Raw genomic sequence first — 21,924 nt, 5'->3', positions numbered from 1 at the left:
AAAACAGCCTTCGTTCGTGGGCTGTACAAGGACCCAGTGACACACTGGATTGGCCACACAGGCCCAAGCTTGCTTCTCGAACAGGGCAAGGATTTACGAGGTTCCACTTTCCCATTCTCCCGTGGCGCTGCCGGGCATGGGCTGGGGGCGAGGAGAGCCCCTTCCTGCCCTGGGGAGACTCCAGCCCTGACCGAGCAGGTGCAGGGTCTGGGGACCCTTTGGCCACTGGATCCGTACGCGTCCGTCACAGGAGCTTGGAATCCTAAGGAATAGGCCCCGCAGCCTTCCACTGGCCCAAAGCCATCCTGCATTGTTTCACCTCTACCCGTGAAGAACTGTGCTGGGCGAGTGAGCGGATCGGGCCCCTGAGCCCGTTCTAAGGGCGTCAGAACCGAGGATGGAGTTCGGGGAGCTCGCTGGCATCGGGAAACTGTGCGGGCCCTGCCCTGAGAGACGGGGCCCAGCCACGAGGACCCGCTCCTGGTGGGGCTGGCACGGGTCCACCTGTAGGTGAGGCGTGTTCGGAGCCTCTTTATACCCATCGCTGGCGCGGCGGCCCCCAGGTCGGGCCAGGCAGGAGAATCCGTTTTTCCATTTTGCAGTGAGGGTGGGCCGATGTGCCAGGTCCACCCTAACAAGGACCGCAGGTTAGGCGGCTTAAACGGCAGAGGCTTCCAGTCTCACGGGAGTGGAAGCTGGAAGTCTGAGGTCGCGCGTCGGCAGCGCTGGCTCCTTCCGGGGCTGGAGGGGACTGTGCCAGGCGTCCCCCCACCCCGGGGTGGTTCCTGCCTTCAAGGCCCAGTGGCGTCTCCCTGCGTGAGTCGACCTCCAGGTTTCAAACCCTTCTGTAAAGACACCAGTCGACTTGGATTAAGGCCCCCCCGCCCCATGACGTCGTTTTAACTTTGCTACCTCCGCAAAGACCCCATCTCCAAATAAGGTTGCATTTTGAGGTCCCAAGGGTCCGGACTCCCACATACGATTGTGGGAGGCAGAATTCCATCTATAGCAGAGGAGAAGGGTGTCTTGTTGGTGACTGTCAGAGGATGAGAATTTGGGACAGAGTCGTCATTTGTCTTTGCGTGACTAGTTTTCTAAGGTCTGTGAACCTCTCATTGTTGGTTTACCCTCCGAGCCTTGACAGACTCTCTGCAGTTGCGTCACCGGCTGGGGCTGTAAGCTGTTGCTAGAGCCGCTTCTGAGAGATGCACATGCGGCGCCGCAGCTGTTGTCACTGGATGTAGAGGACACTTGTTCTGGAGACCCCTGAGGTGACAGAGTCTTGTCTTCGCGGCATTGCCTCTCGACAGCTCTGTGGCTCTCGGAGACTTCCCCCAAATCTGGTCTAATGACGGCATCAACGTTCCTTGACGCACCCAGACACACACAGTGAGGAAGTTGGCGTCTTGCGGCCTTTGGGACTTGATGCAGACTTGAGGATCGCGCACTAAATCCTGCATGGTTTGGGAGGGCACAGGGACCCACACGGTACATGGAGGCCCCCTCGGGAGAAGAGGTCATTGGGGAGATCGTGCCTGCTTGCCTATCGGAAAAGCTGGCATGTGCGGAAACCTGGGGCTCTCGGAGCGATAGGGCAAGGAGCGGGGGAGGTGGAAATGGCAGCCGGCCCTGCCCGCCAGATCCACACGTGCCGGGCCTCACCGGCAAGACCGCTCGCAGCCAAACCCCTGCCCCGCCCCCACACCAATGCCAGGGTGTCGGAGGGCTCCACCTGTGCCCCGTCCCTGCCCAAAGTCCGGCATGCCGTCTTGCTGTCTCCGGGTCAGCCTGGTCAGGCAGCTCTGGGTCTGCCCACGTCGGGCATGGGGTGCGAGTTTACCGGGACCCCCCACCCGGCGCCCTGCCAGGGGTCCCGGGAGGAGGCACAGCTCAGCTTCAGGCCTGGGCTGCAAGGAAAGCCCTCTGTCCACCAGTCCTGGCAGGAACCAGTGAAGAGCCCCAGAGAGCGTGCAGGGCCCGACCGCAGACGCCCAGGGACTGGGCGCGTCAGGCAGCCGTGAACGAGGGTGCCGGCCAGGAAGCGCCCTTGGTGAAGGGGGAAGCCCGGCAGCCGCGGGAATGCAGACGGGCCGCGGTCTGTCTGCAGCGGGGTGGCCGCTGCCGCCCATTTCGGGCCGCGGGTGGGGTGGGTGCTCCAGAGGACGCGCTCTTTGCGGGGGGCTCGGTGGCCTCGCCAGCCCAGACGCAGGGGGTCGGGGTAGGAAGGAAAGGAGGCACCCAGCTGTCAGGCTGGCCTGCTGACTTGGGGGGAGTCCCTTTGGAAAGTCCAGGGAAAAAAGCGCACACTCACTGTCGAATAAACTGGAAACACTGGAGACTGGGGCTGCAGAAAAGCACCCATAAATCTGCTTTGGAGAGGCCCCTGCTGTTCAGTTTCACTTCCTCTGGTGCCTTTTCAGTTCCTTTTCCCCCTTTTAACGGGAGGAGGTTCTCAACAGCCCTGTCCTGGCAGGAACCTTCGGGCTCCTGCGAGCACTGTGAGGCATATTCCGAAGTGGGCAGAACCTCCCGAATCTTCTGAAAACCTGTGAGCAACACGGCGGGCGTCCGAAATAAAAGGCGATGGGTGGACAGCGGCCCCTGTGTCCCGTGTCCTGAGCATCTCTCCCCAGCCCCCATTTTCCCACCTCCTTCAAGAAATCGTCTTTTGTCCCGTCGGGATGTGTTTCCTCACGTTGCCACCTTCCCCGCGGGGTTCCCCAGCTGGGATGCAGCTCCGCTCCGCGCGCGGGATTGCTCGCATCGCTGTACCTTTGGAAGGCCTGCGTGGACCGCAGGATTTACTGTGTCCGTGCGACACGGTGCAGCCCTCTGGGCCATTTCCTTCCCTCCCGCCCTCCCGCCTTTCTGTGCAGCTGGGATCATTTTACTGTCGAAGCCCCGGGGAGGGGGCGGGGGGAATGGCGGCCTGGAAACCAGCCCGCTGTCCCACCTCAGCGGGGGATCATCCTTGTCTTCTCGCGTCACGGTGCTCGATTTAATTGCATGTGAAATATTTACATGGAGGAGGGGCCGTCCTGGCGCCCCTGTTGCAAGCCCGGTGGCCTTGATTCAGGGAAGGTGTCCAGAGCGGAATTCCTGCCTCCCGTGTCCCAGCCTCACCAGGCCTGGGGCCCCTCGGAAGTCCAGAGCCCCCCTGGGATCCCGTGCAGGACATCAGCCTGGGTGCAAGGAGCTTGGAGGGGACTGCGGGGTGGGTGACCTTCCGTGCGTCTCCCCTCTTGTCGCTGTCGACCTTGTTTAGGGATCTGTCACCGACGTGGGCTCTGCACTTAACCGTGTCTGCGCCCTGCGACTTGAGCCGCCGCCTCGTGACCCTGCCCTGTGGGGAGGAAGCCCCGCTGCTGCTGGAAGGTGACGGGATGTGTTTGGGGGTCAGCTCATACGGCTCTTCGGTTGCGCTGACAGCGCCAGTGTGTGCAGCGGACGGAGCGGCAGGCGAGGGGAGGCGCGCCACTGGGGCAGGAATAGCAGGAAGAGCCCTTGTCCCTGTCGGGGCTCCCTGGGGGGTGGGCAGTCAGGGTGCTGGACGCCCATGGGGGCCCGAGGGGCTGCCCTGCAGTCTCAGCGAAGCCCTCGGAGACCCGGGAGCTCCGCCCGGGAGGCCCTTCCCTGAGCGTCCTCCGCAGCTGGGAGCAGTGCGGGTCCGCCGTTTCCCCCTGTGGGGGTCCCGGAGGGCGGTTCTAGGAGAGGGTCCTGCAGGTGGGACAGAACGGGCACGTGGGCGCCACCTCGCCGTGTCCACCCCGTCCTTGCCTGCCCACGTGCGTGTAGCTGCTCCAGACGAGCCTTGGCGGGAAAGCGGAGACGCGGGGCGTTGAGCTGAGTGCGCCTGAATCCTAGTCACGGTTCCCTCGTTGTCTTGTCTTGCAGCTTCTCCCTTCTTCTCGGGATGGAGGGCCGGGTCCCAGGACGCCGCCTCTGACGTCAGGAGCTGGTGGCCTGTTGCAGGTAAGCAGTGCATGCGCACAGGGTGGGTCGCCGCACCTGGGCCTGCTGCGTGGAGGCCGCTGTGTCCTGACCGAGGTGCACAGACGTGTGTGGGGAGGTGAGCCCCATGCACATGCAGAGCAGCTCCAGGGGGAGAAGCACCTTCCGGAAGCTTCCAATGGCCCCTGGCCTTTCACGGCGCTGCAACCGTCTCCCGCACGGCCCTTGTCTTCACGGAAAGGTCAGGTGTCGCCCGGTGCACCTGACGCCACAGTTCCCAGAACAGCCCCTCGTTTCTGTTTACTTTCTGCAGCTTCCCCAAATGTTCTTGCTCTACCCAGAACCGGGCGAAGCGCAAGTTGGCTGCCCTGTTGTGTTCACACAATGGACTATTCTTATAACGTAAGAGGGTGCGCGCCCCCAGACAATGGCCAGCGGTGACGCGATGGAAGCCCAGGGAGCCCAGGAGGCCCCGCCGTTCCGGGGCCCCCGCTGGCCGCTGGGACAGTGTTTGTCCTTGGACTACAAGAGCAGAAATGTTCAAAGGACGCACTAGCAGTGCTCATGAGGAATAACTGGAGGCCGTTGGCACCCGCAGCAGATAGGAAAGAGTAAATGCTATCCTGGTAGAAGGTTCTCGGCTCTTTTCTTGGCTGCTCTGGCTGTTCTCTCGGCGATAGAAGGAAACCGCCCTTTGTGAAGTCGGTTACGCGAGATCCTCAGCATCAGAGGCTGCAGCCTTCCTGTGTTTAGAACAACCACAAAGAGCCTTTCCTCCCAGGTGAAAGGATTGTGGACGGAGTTAATATGGACATTTGCATAAAGCTGGGCAGCGAGGAGCTGGGAGGCGGAGCCGCTCTGGGCTGCTTCCTCGAGGCCCACGTTTGAGCCGTGACAGCCGCTCTGAGTCAAGAGGGAGCTGCTGGAGTTATTTCAGGATTGTCTTTCATCACCCAGTCCTCTGCTGGGGGAGGGGCGAGAAGACTGTATTTTGTCCCAACTTTCCCCAGTCCCCACTTTCTTTGTCTTCAAGGGTCTTTGTTCGCCAGGACTGACCAGTGCTTTAGGCCAGAAAGAATGTTTGGGATGTCCTCAGGGGAGAACCTGGGGCTTTGATTAGGGAAGAATTCCACGTGTTCCGGTCCCAGGGCCAGTCCTCAGCGGCCCGGAGGTCTCGGAGATTTAAAATACTTTGGCCGCTGGAGCAGCCTCCTGCAGGTCTTGCCTTATAAGTGCGGCCCCCTGGCCCGGAGGCTGCGGTCTGTTTGGGTGGCGGCGAGACCCAGAGAAAGGCATCCACATTCCTAGCATTCTTTGGGCCTGGTATTGGCCCGGGTGCTGGGGTTTTTGAAATCAAACACAAGTATGCAGCATGGTGCTGGGGTTTTTGAAATCAAACACAAGTATGCAGCGCGGTGCTTCTCTCTAGATAAACTGGAGAGATACCAGTGGGCTGTGCTCCGCGGCTTCCTGTGTGGGCCCACGTGGCCTCCCCTTTGAGCCCGGGGCACAGCTTGCCTGGAGCAGGCCCCCTCCGGGGCTGGACGGAAGGAGGTGAACGGGGGTCCTGCCTGGGCCCCCTCCCTGCAGTTCCCTGGGTGTCATTGACGTGGTTTGCTTTTTCTGGCGCCAAGCCAGGCTTATGAGAGCGAGATATCTGGGAAGAGAAAACAAGAGAAGGAGACCAGCCTGGCCTCCTGGAGACGGGCCAGCGCCTGCCCTCTGTCCCCGTCCCGGCATAAAGGACGCCGGGGAGCCTGGAGAGGGAGGCGTACCTTCACCTGCCTGGGAGATGCCAGAGGGGGCCTGTGCCCCAGCATTTAAAGTCACCATCACTGGCCGTGGCAAAAGCAGTGTCTTGACACATTCGACCACGTTTTGTGGCCTTCCCCCCCACCCCGAAACATAACTGCGTGTTTTCTCTGTGCTTCTTAATATTCAAGATCTGATTTGTCTCAAGTTCACTCTGAGATGGAGCTTCCCGGGGGGTTTCAATTTCTACGTCCAGGCTTTGCCGGTGCCTCGTTCTGTGATTTGCATGTTAATTCCTGCAGCTCGGGGTCCGGACCTTGACCTGTAGTGATCATCGTCAGAAAGAGTTTATTAGGTGCATGTGGACGCTGCTGCCCGAGCTGATGGGCCGAGGGAGGGCACAGGGAAGAGGGGACGTCCCCCCAGTGCCCTTCACACCCAGACCAGTGCGAATGGCTGGCGTCACTGGGCGTAGTGGAACTTGGCCCAATAGCGCCTCGGGGCGGCGCTCGGTGAGGGGAGCCCGGCCTGTCTCCACGGCTCTCCGGCTCAGGGCACTTCAGCGGGGCACCCTCAGCCTGTCGTGTCTGCTCCAGCCTGGGACACGTCACAGAGAGGGGAGGAGGCTCAGAGAGTTCAGGAGCGGAAGGCCATTATTAGTGAGGAGAAAGGCCAGGCCTGGGGCCCATGTCTGTGCGCCCCAAGCCGCTGCTCCCTTGCGGCCTCCCTCACCTGGGGCGGCGGGCGCAAGGCCAGCACCAGCCAGCGCAGATGTCGTACGAGCCACAAACGTGAGCCGCACCGCTGATTATTAGGGTAAAAATAAACCGGTGAAATCCATTTCTCTTAGAACCATCCATTGACTTGAACGTCAAGGATGGAATTAAGAAATGAGTTGGCTGATCTCAGAGGAGGGCCCCGTCGGCTACCTGGACTTGTCCCCTCTTTGAGGGGGCGCCCTCTGTCTGGGTCACATGGAGAATCGCTGACAGACGTTGGCTCTTCTGGGGTTATTTTTCAGACCGGGGATCTCCAGACGTTTCTGACTGTGAGTTTCACTGACACCCAGTGAACCATTCGGCAGTCACCTCCGCTGGCGTTCAGCGCGTTCAGTGCTGTATAACCAGTGCTATCTTGGGGTTCTCCACGCCCATGACCCCGGGGAACGCCCAATCCCACGCGTGAATAAACCTTCCAGCACCCTCTTCCCTCCTTCCTTGGCGCCACTTTTGAGGTTTGACTAGGGCTCTGGTCTGTGTCGGGGCGATCCCGACTTTCAGATGTCCTTGGGACAGAGCAGCTAAGGCCAGCGTCCTTGACACCGAGACATCCAGGCCTGCAGGGACTGTCCCTAGCCAGGTGACCCAAAAGCACCGATTCCGCACCTGCCATGTGTGGGCTCCTCTTGGGACGTCCAGACCTGTAGTGAACTTGGATAAAAACGTATTGGAGCCAAACAAAGGACACTCCTGGAAGCAAGATCTCGACAGACTGAGCAAAACGCTTACTGAGAATGACAGTTTGCAGCTTCTTTTATACATTTGGAATTAAAGAAGGACCCTAAGGAGGATTACAGGGCGGCGTGGGAGAAAGCCAGGCGAGATTGAGTTACCGGAGGGCCTGAAAGATTCCGAGCTCTCTCGAGGCTGGCTGCTGGCTGCTGGCTGCGGCTTGTTTCAAAGGCGTGCTAACCTAGATGCACCGAAACAATGGACAGGGCTTGCTTCAGGCAAAGATAAAGCCACTCAGAAGTCCTGGGTCGTGGGCACGACTATCCACCCTGGCCCATCGGGTTGGGAATTTGTGGTCGGATCCGCTGTAGAATCCCTTTGTGGTCCCCAGGCCTGACCACCCCCCAAGGACCCGGGGAGGGGAACCCCACAGCCCTGCGTGAACCCAAGACATTACACAGCCCCTTTCAGAACCTTTGCATTAAAATCTGTCACCTGTTACCGCTTCAGTGAATAAAGGGCCGCCGTTGAAGGCGGGAGGTTGCCAGCCCCCCAGGAGTGAGGCCTGGGGCCTGCGGTCAGACCGGCAACCTGAGCCGGCCCCCAGCCACCCCGCCACACGCCAGACAAACGGGGGCGTTGGCGTCCCGAAGAGCCGCGCGTTTGGGCCTCATCGCCGGCCTTGCCTCTTCACGCTTATTAGAGCAGGATGCGGAGAAATTTTTAACATTCTTGAGGCTTTGGAGATAAAAGGTGTGAGTGAAGAAAGAGTCCACCATTGTTTATTTTAAGAGCCTTCCAGTCTCTCACTGAAACCTGCTCAGACTTACAAAGAAATGTCCAATGTAATCAGAAAGCCCGGGTTTTCCGGTCCCTGGGGCTGGCGTTTCCCCCCTTTGTTAGTTCATTATGTGAAGTGGACTGGGCTCGCCGCACTGGAGGGCGGGTGGGCAGGCGGTGGAGAGAAGGCCTTTCATTCCTGGGGCAGAGAACTGGCCGCAAGGCACGGCACTCGCAGCTTTGGTCCTGTTTTTAGGGGACTTTCCGTTAGGAGCGCCTGAGCGTGCGTTGCGTACATTCATCTCCTTGGCCCTCAGTGTCCTCCCCTGCGGAAATGGAGCCTCAGAAGGTTCTCAGAGGTAAAAAGAAATAGGCGCTCAGACTCGCTCAAGAGAAGACAGGGGAGGGTCAGGGATCAGGCACCGCAGGCCGCCAAGGGCCTGGGCACCGGGATCTGAGAAATGAAGCTGCTCTTCAAGAATTGTGCTTCTCCCTGGTCACCTGGCCCCCGCGGCTCACTCCAAACACACCTGGCCGGGAATGGCCCGCAGCCAAGCACAGCAGTCCTGGACGCCTTTGCGTGTCAGCTGGCAGGCTGTGAATGTGTCTGTTGCTGGTCTGTAGGGGGTGGGGGCAGGGCCAGGGGGCGTCCAGGCTGGGGCGCCCCTGGGCCAGGGAGGCACGGCCATTGGTTCTGCCAGGGGAGGGAGGAGGTGGCGTGCCTCGTCCTCACCTGGGCTCATGCGGAAGCTTCCTGGCCCTCCTCCCTCCCCGCCTTCCTGCCCGTCTCCTTCCCTCCTTGTCCCTGGTTTTGCCGAAGCCCCATCCCTTGGGGCCAGCCACGTGACCTCTCTGGGACCCCCAACTGCTGTCATTATTGAGGGCCCTGAACATCGGTGTGGCCCGGGGGGTGGCCTGCCTTGACACTTGGGTTCATGCCATTTCTCAGTCACATTGCCCTCCTGACCCCAGGTCGCCCCAGCGGTCCGAGGGTCCAAAGAGGGACTCACACGACCTGCCGGGTAGTGGGAATTGCTCAGGGCCCCTCTTTGCTGGCGGGGAGCAGCTGGTCTCGGGGAGGGCCGAGCTGGACTGACCCGGGCCTTCTGGCGTGCGTGCTCTGACGTTTGTCAGGCGGTCGGCAAGCCGAGATGCTGCTGTCCCCGCTGGGGGGGACACGGGACCTGGGGTCACACGTGCGGTGCAGCCAGTACCCCCTCCACCCTGCGCAGGGGTGGGAAGGGACTCGGAAGGCCAGCTTTGCATTTGGCGGAGGAAGCAGACTTAACCAGCCGGCGGCTGTCCGAGGTCACACGGTGTCTTCCTGATACAGCCCGCCGTCCACTGTCCGCCGGATCCGGGTCGGCCCGCTCTGCCGTCAGCGCCGGGCGGGGGCTGCCTGGCGGTGCTTGTGCGGTGGGGCCGTCGCCCTGGCTGCGTGTGGTCGGGACACCTGTCCCTCTCCCGTCTCCCCATCCTCCCCTGGCAGCCCTGGACTTTGCTCTCAGTAAACACGGCCCAATCCTCCTCCCTCCTCTGTCGTTGCCCATAAACCCGCCTGCACTCAGTGTGCCTGCAGAGGAGCTGGGATGCGCGGGTGCCTCCCCTCTCACTGCCCTCGGGTTCTGCTGGAACTCAGAAAGCGTCCATCGCGGCTCCGGGTGGCCTGGGATGTCCTGCGACGAGAACAGTGGTCTGGAGTCCAATTTGTGGAACATAATTTTTTTTAATTACTTTTTTTCAAGAGAAGGAAAGGAGGATGTGGGCGGGGGCGGGGGGAGAAGCATCGATTTGTTGTTCCACTTACCCATGCATTCGTTGGTTGATGCTGATATGTTCTGTGACGGGGGATCGAACCCGCGATGTTGGCATATTGGGACGATGCTCTAATCAGCTGCGCTACCTGGGCCGGGGCAAACATAATTTTTATCAGCAACATAAGAGGTGCGTTCACCTTAATGGACTCTCAGCAGCAGGGTCCTTTTAGAGGGTCCGCAGCGAAGTTTTACCGATGTGGACGGTTTTCTAGACAAAGCCCCTGGCCCTTGTCTGGATCCTCAGAGGGTTTGTGCCTTCAAAAAACTTCGCGGCCCGACTCGGAGGCCGGCTCTTCCCTTCTGGGAGGCGAGCAAATCGGGGCGACTCGGACAGAGGAACAGAGTGGCTCCCCCGGGCTGGAGTGCTCAGCGAACACCAGGATTCAGCCTGGCAGCCACCGGTTAAAACTCTGCATTCCCTTCGTCTGTTTAATACTTTTGTTTTCTCACTCAGTCCAGATACTATTTGCCCATGTACAGAGCAGGGCAGACCTGGCTTATGAAAATGATCTCTGGGTTTTTGTTGCACTTGGATGAAACCTGAACATCAAAGGGGCTCACCAGGTGGTTTTGGAAACCTGGGGTCCAGGTGACTCAGGCCGTCTGTGGGTAGGTGACGGGACACAGGGTCCGGAACGGTTCGGGCTACACGGCGCGCAGGCCTCGAGGCGGCACTTGCGGAGAACGAGGGCACTGGCTCCCCGAGGGAAGAGGTGGGTCGCCAGCGATGGCGCGCGCGGCCCCGGGGTCGTGGGCTTGGCAATGCGGCGGCTTTGGGGAGAGGAGCGGCGCCTCCGGAGTTCGGCGAGCTCCTCTGTGGCCGTTTTATTTATATCCACATGTTGCACAGCGGTTTCCAGTTTGCAAAGCACTCAGGTTTGTCCTTGATCTTCTCAGGGAGGGGCGGGTCCCGCCAGGCCTGAACTGTTACCTCGTCGCACAGACGGGGAGCTGACCAGGGGCTGACTGAGGTCAGACGGGACCTCACCGCCCTCACACGGGGTCCCCGGAGCCACAGGCCTGGGGTCGGCCTTTGGGTGGAGGGCTTATCAGGGTTCTAGAACTGTCCGTCAGTGGAAGGAGGCACCCGGCTGAGGCAGAAGGCCACAGAGGGCCTGGGTGGACTTAGATGACACAAAGATGACACTTAGGTGGGTCACCTTTGTCCTGTGCTGTGCCCCTTTAGGGTGACCTTACTTCCTTACGAGGGTCCTGTTTAAAAACATTTTTACTGAACACAACATCGATTGTTTCAAAGTGACATTATTCAGTGACATTTAGTCTATTCACAAAGTGGCGCCACCACGCCCTCTGTCTGGTTCCAAACGCTGTGCCGCCTGAACGGGGCCTGTGAGCAGCCGCTGGCGACCGCCGACGGCCCTGCCTGCCCGGGTTGGCCGGCTCCGGGCGCGTCTCACAGGTGGCTCCGTGCAGTCACCTCGTCAGAGCTCCCCCTGCGTCTCAGCGCGTGTCGGGGTTCCCTTCCCCTCGTGGCCGTGCTGCTCTGGGAGGGCGGACCGACCGCGGTTTGGCGGCCTGCGTGTTCGGCGCGGGACACCCGGGCCGTCGCATCCTCTGGCTCTCGTGAGTGGTGTGGCCAGGACGTGCTATATGTTGGTGTCCATTCCAAGAGGTCTTGGAGAGACCCCCAGCTTGTGACTCCTGCCCTCCCATGCCTGTCCCCAGTGTTTTCTAAATCCCCAAGAGCCAGGCCTGGCCCGCTGTGGGAAGCCCCGGCAGCGTGGACCAGCATGGACCGCTGTCACGCAGGCCCGCCGCTGCTGTCCCTGTGGCTCACTCAGCTCTGTGTTGACACAGCAACGCCAGGACCGCGAGGGACCTGGGGGGTGCCGCTCGCTGCGGGGTGTCCACAGCAGACCCGGCCGGGTCTCTCCAGGGGGGCCCCGGTCGCCTGCGTCAGAGCACACGGGAGGCTTGTTTTGAGAAAACAGCCCTCTGGGCCTCTTCCGTGCTGGCTGCTGTTGGTCTGTCCCTCTGACCCTGTGTCCCTGCCAGCCGGGCTGCCCCGGCTGTGGGTGGGTCTGAGTGCAGGCCCTCCTGCCAGCCCCGGCCAACGGAGCGGATGGGGGCGCGGGAGGACGGGGACCCCTGCAGCGTAGCCCGGCGCCCTCCCCCTTCCCTCCGCCGAGGGACCCTGTCCCCCACACGCACACGCCCCTCTGTAATTTGTCCCTTTATTTAACATCTGTAAAATGACGCTAATCTGAGCATCTGGTCCTTTTCCTGTCCTGCCTCTTCAAGTGACAGCGCAGACTGTCCCTGCCCAGTGACAATGCCCCTGCGGGGCCGGCGGCCTTCACCCCACAGACCTCGAGCTCCTCCGAGCCGGGGAGCCACCGGCCCAGTCGGTCCTCAGCCTTCTCTGCGTCTCTGTGTCCACAGCCTGGACTGACCGCTCCTGTCCCGTGCCTTTTGGGGCATCCTCAGAAGGAGCAGTGTCTCCTGAACCTTCCTGGCTCCCGAGTGTGCAAGTTTCGCACACACCGTACAGGGGCGGGAAGGGAGAGGGGAGGCGGGGCCTGCTGGCTTTGGAAGGGCGACCCACCCTGGGGCCCCCTTGCACCCAGCCTCCAGCTTCCTTCCAGGGCTCGGAACCCCATGGTTGCGTCCCTGCAGGGTGGGGTGAGGTGCCCAGTGCCGGCTGCGTCCCTGCTGCTGCTCCCACCCAGCCCTCTGGCTCCAGCCTCTACCCCTGTCCTGGGGGCGGGCGGCCGGGGAGGGGACCTGAGAAAGCCGCCCCTCCCTACTCGGCGCGGGTGGCAGGTGGCAGGTGGGAGCCCTGCCCCGCGTCCACTGTCTCTTCCTCCGTTGTTCCAGTAGGGTCTCCCTTCCTTCCCCCTTCCTTCCTTCCTTCCTTCCTTCCTCCTTCCTTCCCTCCCTCCCTCCCTCGGGGATGGACATGTTCGCGTGCAGAAAATCTCAGAAGGGCCACTTGCTTCCTTCCTTCAGGGCATTGTACCTAAGACCAGCCAGAAATCTGTGGCGTCACACGTTTATGGGACATATTTCCCTTTCAGTTGCAATGGATTTTAACGGTTACAAAAACATTCCAGAGGAGGCGGCGGGACAAGGGCAGCCAGGGCGTCAGGCGCCTCGGGCCGCCGTCTGCGGACCCCGGGCCCACTCTCTCCACCTTGTCGCGCGGCTCTCAGCCTGCAGGCCAGCACCCAGGCAGGACTGAGCCCCCCTCCCCGCCCCCGAGGACGGGGGTGCGGCCGGTGCTGCCGGTTCGTGGGGAAGGTTTGGGTGGAGCCCCGCCGTGGGCCGCGCCTGCCTTTCCAAGGCAGGGCCCAGGGGTTCAGGGAGTGGCCGAGTGGCCCACAGAGCCCACGGTGGCCCCTGGCCGGCCCTCTGGCGTCCGCCGGGGGCACGGGCAACGACGGGAGAGCATTTGCGCTCATCACGACCAGGGTCGGCGGTGCCGCGGCCCCGGTGGGTCGACACGGGTCCCATCCTGCGAGGCACGGAACAGCGCCCCCCAGGAAGATGCTCAGGCCCCAAAGGCCGGTAGTGCCAGGTTCGGAAACATCGCTTTCTAGAAAAAGTTTGCTGCTCCAGGGAGAGAACTGAGGGGTTGGGGGAAGGAGGTGTCTGGGGTGAGGGGCTGGGGGCAGCTCTTCTGTGCACGGTGCTGCCCTAGAGGCCTGGGCCTGGGCATCGGCAGAGACTAGGCAGCCCTCTGCCCTCTTCCCGTCCCCGGGGGCGGCCTGGCTGTGGCGAGGCCCCTAAGGAGAAGGTGAGGATGGACCCTGGGGACGTTGGACCCCAGAGGGCAGGCAGAGGAGCAGAAATCCCTGAAGGGAGGCGGCAGGACCAGCTGCGGGCAGAGTAGGGGTAGGGGTAGGGGCAGGGCAGGGGAGGGGTCTGAGAGCTGCCGGATGAGGCCGTCTCAGGGCTGGGGGCGCCTCGGGGCCCTGTCCAGCCCCCGTGGGAGCAGTGTGGCTCCCAGGGGAGGTGAGGGCCGGCGACGCAGGAGGAGGGGCCGTGGGCCCGCGGGAGGGAGGGTGATCAGGAGCCCCGGCTGCAGGAACGGGGGCCCCAGCCCCCGGGGCTGCTGGCTTCTCGGCCAAGGCTCTGCGGTGACCGGTGACCGGTGACCGACAGCACAGCCCTCCTGCAGGGAAGGGGCCTAGAGGAGGTGTCGCCAGCAGTGGGCTGGACACGCGGTGTGAGCCGCGGTGCTGCTTCCGCGGCCGGCGATTCTCCCCTTCCCCGGGGGGTCCTGCTGGTCTTCTCTGTGTAAGTAACCATCCTCCGGGGCTCAGCGGTTAGCGCCGAGAGGAAGGGGTCTCCCGGCCGGCTCCAGGCCACGCTGGCTCCCTGTCCCTGGGCCTCTCCTGGTGGCACCGTCAAACTTAGGGAAACACACCAAGCTCTCAGAAGACGTGGTCTGTGTGCAGAGCCTGTGGGCACGCCCTGTCCTGCGGGACACCTGTCGTTTCGGTTCAAGTCTCTTTATCTCTGCCCGGTACCGACCTGCCGCGGGGGCTGAGCAAGCCCAGCTGACTCACTCGAGGGTTGCTCATTTACGCGTTGCTTTAAAAAACGCAGGGGCAGACACTCTGGCAGGGCTGTTTGCTCGGCCGCCGTAGCAGCCCCGGGGTCCTCCAGGCTCCAGGCTGCCGTCCGGACGGGTGGAGGGACAGCGTGTGTCCTCAGAGTTGCTCCGATACGCGCTGATCCATCTGGTCCCTGAGCTGGGCTCTGGCCTTGGGCCCTGCAGCCCGGACGCTGCGGCTCAGCGCTGGGGAAACAGTCCCCTGGCTTCCCTGCACCTCAGGCCACACCGTGGAGTTGACAGCGCTGTCTGTCTCACAGGGCGGCCACGATGTTCACGTGCGCGACACACACGCGGTGTCCAGCAGTTGTCACTGGGTGTCTTAGTTTCTCAGGACTGTGTGGCCTAAAACAACAGAAACGGCCCGGATTCGTGCAGCTCCGTTGGTTGGCGCTTTGTCCCGTAACTGCGAGGATGTGGGTTCGATTCCCATCAGGGCCCAGACCCAGGTTGCAGGTGCGGTCCTCCGTCAGGGCGCATGCGATACGCAGAGGTGCGTAGGAGAGGCACCCAGTTGATGCTTCCCTCTCATTGATGTTTTTCTCTCTCTCCCTTCCTCTTCTCCTTCCCCTCTCTCTAAATAGAGAGGAAGAATGTTCTCCGGTGCTGAGTTAGAGAACAAAACAAAACAGAATTGCCTCCTCTCACCGTAGGAAGACCACAAGCGTGAACCCAACCTGCCCGCAGGGTCGAGGCTCTGGGAAGAGCCATCCTTGCTTTTTCCAGCTTCCCGTCCCTCCCGAAATCTAGGAGTCACTGTCTTACAGCCTCATCACTGCAGTCTCTGCGTCCGTCTTCCCGTGGCCGCCTTTGCTCCGTGGGGCCGAGTCTCGAGCCGGAGTCCCTCTTTTAGGGACACTGTGATCGGGCGGAGGGCCCACCAGCGTCCAGTGGGACCGCATCTCAGCCCGATCACATCCACCAGGATCCTGCTTCCAGTAAGGCCCCGCCCCCTTCGAGGGCAGCACAGGACTGGCACGGCGGCGTGCGTGCGGCGCTGCTGGCCTCGCGGTTTCTGCCGTCACTCCTGTCTGTGACTTCGCGTCCACGGGCCTGCTGGGAGTGGGGATGGTCTTGTCTTTCCTGGGGCCTTTAGCGCGAACAGTGCTTGGCAAGCGCCCAGCGCCTGGGTAGTTAACAACGTCAGCTAAGGGAGACGCCGCTCCGGATCGCCTGGAGGTTGGCAGGACTGAAAGCTGCCCGAGACGCACAGGGAGAAGCAGCCGCATCTGCGTGCAGTGAGATTAGAGCCACCCCGAGCCCTTCGTTGGTTTGAAGACCTCTTACTGAGTGGCGGTCACGGTGCGCCAGGCACTGAGTGGGGGGTGGGTCAGGGAAGCCAAAAGACAGGCGCCGTCCGTGCCGGCCCCGAGTGGACGGCCTGCCTGGGGAGACACAGTTAAACAGTCACAGTCAGCTCCCGAGATCCGACCGTGGGGGCACCTGGGGTGCCAGGGCTGGCGGCCACAGCCGCGGCGTGGACTCAGAGGGGGTGTATCAGGCGGGACCAGGGCGGGACGTCGTGGACACCAGTGGCTTCCCTTCTGCTCTAGCGTGGGGTCCCAGGGCGGTGGCAGCCACTGAGAGCACCCGAGGGGAGCTGGCCGGGAGGGGCAGCAGGCGCCGTGGCTGTAGCAGAGGCTCTTGGACCTCGCGGGGGGTCCCAGCCCCTCTGTGCCACAGCACAGCTCAGTGAGTGACGGCCTCAGTGAGTGGCTCAGGGTCCTCACCGGACAGCCAGGTCATCGGAAGAGGCTCCGCTGGCCGGCTGAGGAGGGCGGTGGTTAAGAACATGGTCCCTGAAGTTCTTTTGATGAGTTACCTGCCAGGATTCTGTCCTTGTTATTGTTCTCCTGGGTGTGAGTGTGTTACCTGTGTGTCTCTGTCTGTGCCTCTGTGTGTGTGTGTGTGTGTGTGTGTTTGTATGTGTCTCACACAAAGAAAGCTCCAAAATGCGCTTACACCTCTCGTGTCTCTAAGTGGGGCATGTGACCGACTCCACTGGAAAGGGTGTTCTTCCTCATGACCAGTGGTCCACGTGGCCACGGTCCAGGCCGAGGTGCCCGCGGGGCCGCTCCGCGCTGGGTTCCTGGGCCCCTCGTGACGCGGGTGCCTGGCTGTGTATTCATGTGGTCTCGCTGACGGACTGGCACAGGACAAAGCTCTGTTGGACGCATGCCCAGCGAGGGGCAGCTGGGCCAGTTCCGTGCGCAGGGCGGCGAGGCCCTGCCGCACGCAGCGGCGACCGCACCGGGACCTGGGGCTGCAGGCCTCCGGGCGGCGAGAGGGTCCCAGAATTCCGGAGGCCACGCCGGGCCGCCTGCTACCGGGCCCACAGCGTGGGCTTTGGGCGTCACTCCAGAATAAGTCGCCTGTTGGTGAGCAGACGTGTGTCACATGGGCCCTCCAGGCTGCGGCCGATGGAGACGCGTCGTTTCAAGTGTCCTTCTGTGTGTGCTCGGTGCCCGGCGATGGAAGAACTCGGCCTCGGGAGCTTCGCGCAGCAGGCGTGTTGACTCCGGGGTGTGTGTGCAACACCCGGAAGGCGTCGCTGCCCTTTTCGTTCGTGGTTTCGGGGTGGGGGTCGGGGGTCAGTGACAGCAGAGCAGGCTGGAGGGGCTCGTGGGGGACGGACGGGGTTGGCCCGGCACGGCAGAGGCGGCGAGAACCTTCCAGGCCAGGGGAGCGGCAGGCCTGGCCGAGCGTGCCGAGTTCGGGTTTCCGATGGGAGGTTAGGCCGGAGTCAGCAGCCCCACACAGAAGGACCCTGGCGGGGGTGGGGGAGGGGTGACGGAGCAGATGGTAGATTGGCTGCTGAGTCCGTGGATTTATTTATTTATTTATTTATTTGCAAGGAACACACGCACAGAGTGGGGCTTTGGAGGGCCTGGGGGAAGGGTTGAGAGCGTACGGGTAGAGAGGATTTGGTTGGGCCTAGGGAAGGCAGGCGGGGGAGTGTCTCGGACCACCGTCTGCCCCGAGGCTATGAGAATGGGGCCTGGGTTCTCAGTGGAGGGGCGGCGGTAGATTCTCCGGGGTGGGGCTGAGTGGGTCCAGCCCGCAGGGTCCTGTCGACTCGTGAGAACTTCCTGAGAGCTTTCTGAAAGTAAAAGTATTGCTTAAAAGTGTCCCCAGGTGGTTGTCATCAGAACCAGGGCGGGGAAGCCGTCCTTTGGGAGCCCTCTGGGGCACAGGTGTGCCCGTGGCAGGGAGGCGGGGACAGGCCGGGCCTTGACCCGGAGATGGGGGGGAACGGAACCGGAGGGAGCGCAGCGCACAGGCCAGGTGCTCAGATGTGGAGGGTGGGTAACGAGGCTGGTGCCGGCCTCACCGAAGGCGGCCGTCCTCAGCAGGGGCCATTCTGGCCCCCAGGGGACGTGTGGCAACGGCTGGAGACACCTCAGGTTGTTTGGAAACAGGGATGCCCAACGCCCCGCAGTCTGCAGGGCGGCCCCCATCCCCAAAGGCCCCCGTGCACAGTGTTGGCGGCGCCGGGACCGGGGCTCCTGCCTGGGGCTGATGCTGGCACCTCGCTAAGCACCAGGCACGTGGAGGGGCAGGGAGGGGTGTCGTCCCCACTGTACAGAGGAGGACTTGGAGGCACCGGGAGCTGAGGGACTTGCCTGTCTGTGGCGTTTCAAACTGGGGACAAAGTGACCCTGTTGATGAAGGGGGCGGGGGTCATCCAGGTGAGGAGGGGCGACTTTGGTTCTGAACCAATGCGGGCTCCTCCTCCAAGCAGAACTTGCGGCGTGTAGGGGCGGGCGTTCGTCCAAGTCCTGCACACGGCTGTGGGGGGACCCCGTGCGCTCCCCTGGCCTGGCCGGTGATGCCGTCCGCCTGGCCCTTGGGTCTGACTCCAAACCGCGGTGTCTCCTCTGCGCCGCGTCACCGCCCCAGGCTAGTCCCCGCTGCAGCCTGAGGAGGAGGAGGAAGACACCGGTGATAGTTTATAGTAATTGACCGAGGATCAGGTGAGGAAACAGAGGGTCACACCAGAAGACCACGCGAGGCCCTGGGGACCCGAGCCGGGCCTTTGGGGCCGGGCGGCAGGCGGAGGCTGAGCGGGCAGAGCTGCCGCGTCTTCATCGTGGGGAGCGCGGGGCACAGCGACCCGCTTGTCGCCCAGGCTGCAGAGAGGCCCAGCCGGCCCGGACCTGTTGGCTCTTTCTAGCCGTCCCGTTTGTTGGCTTGGTTCTGCCATGGGCCCCGCAGGGGCTGCTGCTCAGCCTCGCGCCCCGTTCTTCTCGGAGGCTCCTGCCGTGCCGTTGCGGCACTCAGTTCCTGCCTCGAGCCTGAACCTCCGACGCGGCCCGTGCGCGTCTGTACCGAGAGCCAGCAGCGGGTCGGGCGGCCCTGGACCTTCGAAGCCATCCCCGCCGCTCAGGCCTGTGTTTTGACCTGGGTCTCCCCAGAGAACCTCAGGGAAAACCCCTTTCAGTGAAAACCAAACAAGCCTCCGTTTCTTCATCTGTAAAATGGTGGCCCCAGCCAGAGCTATGCATCTCAGAGCGGCATCCAAGCTGAGCTTTGAGGAAATGTGTACAGTTCAGCATGTGTACAAGGAAAGACCGTGTCTGTCTGTCCGGCCGATCGACTAGGTTCCTCTTTAAAGTGACGGAAAGCCGCGTTCCAAACAGCTGGCTGCCTCGAATAAACTGAACTGGGCTTAAAAGGAAATACTCAATCATATTTGATTTATTTTTTTCTTAAGAACCACAGGAAATCAGTGACTGATGTTTGGAGATCACAGGCCCCTGGAGGGCTGATGTTTTGCAGTGCGGGTGACCTGTCCGGCGGGTCAGCCCTCGGGGGCTCCCCTGCCCGGCCCCGCGAAGTGAGTGGCCTTCTCTTCTCGTCGCTGTCGGAACTCCTTCAGACACAGGGGTGCTTTCTCCTCCTCGTCCTTGGCTGGGGACCAGAAGCGGTTGTGGTCGGGGCTGGTCACGAGGTCCTCCCTCACAGCCTGTCTGCTGCCAGCTCTCTCACTTGGGTGGGCTGGCCTTCCCGTGTGACTCGGGGAGGCAGACCACAAGCCGCTGTCATGATGAACATCCCCGCCAAACCCATGGTCACTGAGCAAGTGACGCGCCACCCATTGGGTGGGTTAGTCTTTGAACACCTTGCCACTTTCAGCAGCAGGGTAACGGACAGAGGACGCGCGCCCGCCACGCTCACATGTATGACAAGTCATCTGAGGTGTCTGGGCGGCCAGCCTCCTGCGAGCCCAGCAGACATGGTGGAAACCCTGCCCCTTTCTCTAGGCTCGCCACGGCCTAGGGCCCCTGCCTCTCACCCCGCAGAGCCTGGGGGTGGGTTTGAGTCACAGGCTTCGGGTAGACAGATAAAGGACTTGACGGTGTGTCTGTGGCGCCCGGAACCTTCCTTCTCAGAGTTTTAGGGTCTAGGAACATAAGTGCTCTTACAGTTTGTTGCCCCCTGTCTCTGGCAGGGTTTTGTTCCTAGAATTTGTCTCTCGGTGGCTTTGGCTGAGCTGACGTGGTGCCCGCTGGGGAGACGGCCACCTTTCTCAGGCCGGGGACCCGGGCGCACGGCTCTGCACTCGGACCTCAGGGCTGTACCCAGACGGCCGCCGCTGCCGCCCCCGCACTGAGCTCAGTTGTTGCCCCGAAGTGAAATACACCCCAGCCACCGCGCTGGCATCTGAGGCCAGCGCACCCTGGTGCCCTCCGGCAGGGGCACAGGAAGGTTCTCGAGCAGAGGCTTCTGTGACTGGGCAATAAAGCCCCTGGGGGGTGGGGAAGGGCTGAGTTTCTCTGTGCATGTCGTTCCTCTCGTAACCGGAGCCTGTGGCTTCGCTGCCGAGAGAGGGACAGCCTAGAAAGGGGACACCAGTCACGTGCTGGCTTTTCCACTTGGGTTGTTGCCCAGGCCGGTCGGGTCAAGGGTCAGGAAGCAGAGGGAGCTGGGGTGCTGTGGAGGCTGCCGCGTCCGTATCCTTCCAGGGGTGTCTGTGGGGGGTGGAAGGAGAGTTTGGCACCCAGAGACCCCCAGCCCTCCCGCCTCTTGGCCTCAGTGGGGCCCGTGAAGGCCAGGCGGCTGCTCGCGGGAGGACAGGTCAGCCAGGGACAGGGGTCTCTGGGTGATTCTCATCCCCTGGAACACAGTTTTGGGAGGGAGGGAGGGAGGGGGGCGGGCTTGATGGAGTTTCTGTCGACAGGGCCTGGTGACTTAAATCCCCGAGAACTGGCCAGAAAGCCAACTTTCTTTTTCAGCCCCGGGGGAAATGGGATGAATCAACCTGGTGCTCCTACTCCAGAAATCGGAGTCAGCTCAGGCGTGGAGAGTGAGCCACCTGACGAGGCAGGGCCACGCTCGCCCGGCAGAGCCGTCTCCGTGCCCAGCTCCTGCGGGTGGGCTGTGCTCTGCGCACGCTGGGTCCCCGGGGCCTCCTCCCCCGAGAGGGGCCCGTGATCTGTTGTTTTCCTCTTGTTCCTGGGACAGAACGTTGGCAGATAGGCCCCCACAAGGATGCGCTGTGCTTCTGGAATCTGCTGAGGGGCTGCATGCGGTGCCCGCGCTCGCCACCAGAGTCTATCCAATTCTCTAGGTGCACAGCGAGGTCCCCTGTTCGGAGGCCACCCTCCCGTTTCTGGGGCGGAGCTAGAAGCAGGCTCTCGTCTCTCCCAATGACGCGGCCTTTCTACAAGGAAAGGGAAACTCACTAGCAATGAGCCAGACACAGGCTGGCTCTCCTTCCCCTTCCCGTCTTCCGGGCCTGATGTCCACCCAGGGAGCAGACGGCAAGTCCAGGGCTGCGAGGACGGGGACGAGTGATGAAGTGGCTGCTACAGCCTGCCCTTCTGGCCTGTCCTGAGGGCCAGTGTTGGTGCCGCCCTGACCAAGGGGTCCTGCCGCCGCAGGCTGCCCCAGACAGGTGGCCGACGCCTGGGGTCCCTGGGGAAGTCCCGCCTCTCTCTCGTAGAGGGTGTTCAAATGTGGGGGCCAGGCCACCAGGTAACCCCATTTGTGGCTCAGCATGTCTGTAACTTAGATTCCAGAATGGGGTGGGGTTCCTGAACCCAGCCTGCTGTGTGTAACCGCGTCACATCGGCCACCTGGGGGGAGGGGCGCACTTGACACAGGGTGATTTTGGCTCCTCGAAGGAGATTTTTCTCAGGTGTAGCTCCCAAAATACCTCTGAAGCCTCAGTTTTTATTTAAATAAGCAGCCCGCCACCCACTGCCCTGGGCGTAGCCTTCTCCCGGCGGAAGGAGAAACACGCTCCCGACGTGGCCGGCGTCCGGACCCAGGGCCCGTGGGAAACACGCCCGGACACGGCCCGGGGCTCACGGGGGCCAGCACCCATCCGCTCGCTCTGCGCTGCGTGCCGTGCGACCAGATCGGCACCGTGGAAACACCTCCACCACAGCAGAAAGGTGTGGCAAGTTTCGGGTCAATTTGGCAAATATTTGGACTCATAGAAACATCTGGATTTTCAGGCCCGATGAACTGGATGGCAACAATGCCGTCGTAATTATTGTCGTCCTTGTCGCAGTGGATTCCTAAGTTCCCTTTGACCCCTTTAACCCGAAGTCCATCTGCCAACCCGAGTGCCCCCTCCCTGACGTCG

The 21,924-nt window shown here is 62.2% G+C and overlaps 1 protein-coding gene across 2 annotated transcripts in view; it reads left to right on the top strand.

The window, feature by feature from the left end:
- The window catches only part of SH3BP4 (SH3 domain binding protein 4), a 71,585-nt gene that overhangs the window by 32,336 nt on the left and 17,325 nt on the right, over window positions 1–21,924 (top strand). For both annotated transcript variants that reach the window (XM_054571277.1, XM_054571270.1), the window contains exon 2: window positions 3,895–3,972. The gene's annotated coding sequence lies outside the window, so the exon portion shown is untranslated. The remainder of the gene's footprint in view (window positions 1–3,894; window positions 3,973–21,924) is intronic.

Source organism: Pteronotus mesoamericanus, unplaced genomic scaffold (assembly GCF_021234165.1).
Source record: "Pteronotus mesoamericanus isolate MK-2021 breed Mesoamerican mustached bat unplaced genomic scaffold, CSHL_Meso_final contig_1018, whole genome shotgun sequence".
Taxonomy (NCBI): Eukaryota; Metazoa; Chordata; class Mammalia; order Chiroptera; family Mormoopidae; genus Pteronotus; species Pteronotus mesoamericanus.
This window is presented reverse-complemented; position numbering and strand designations above follow the sequence as displayed.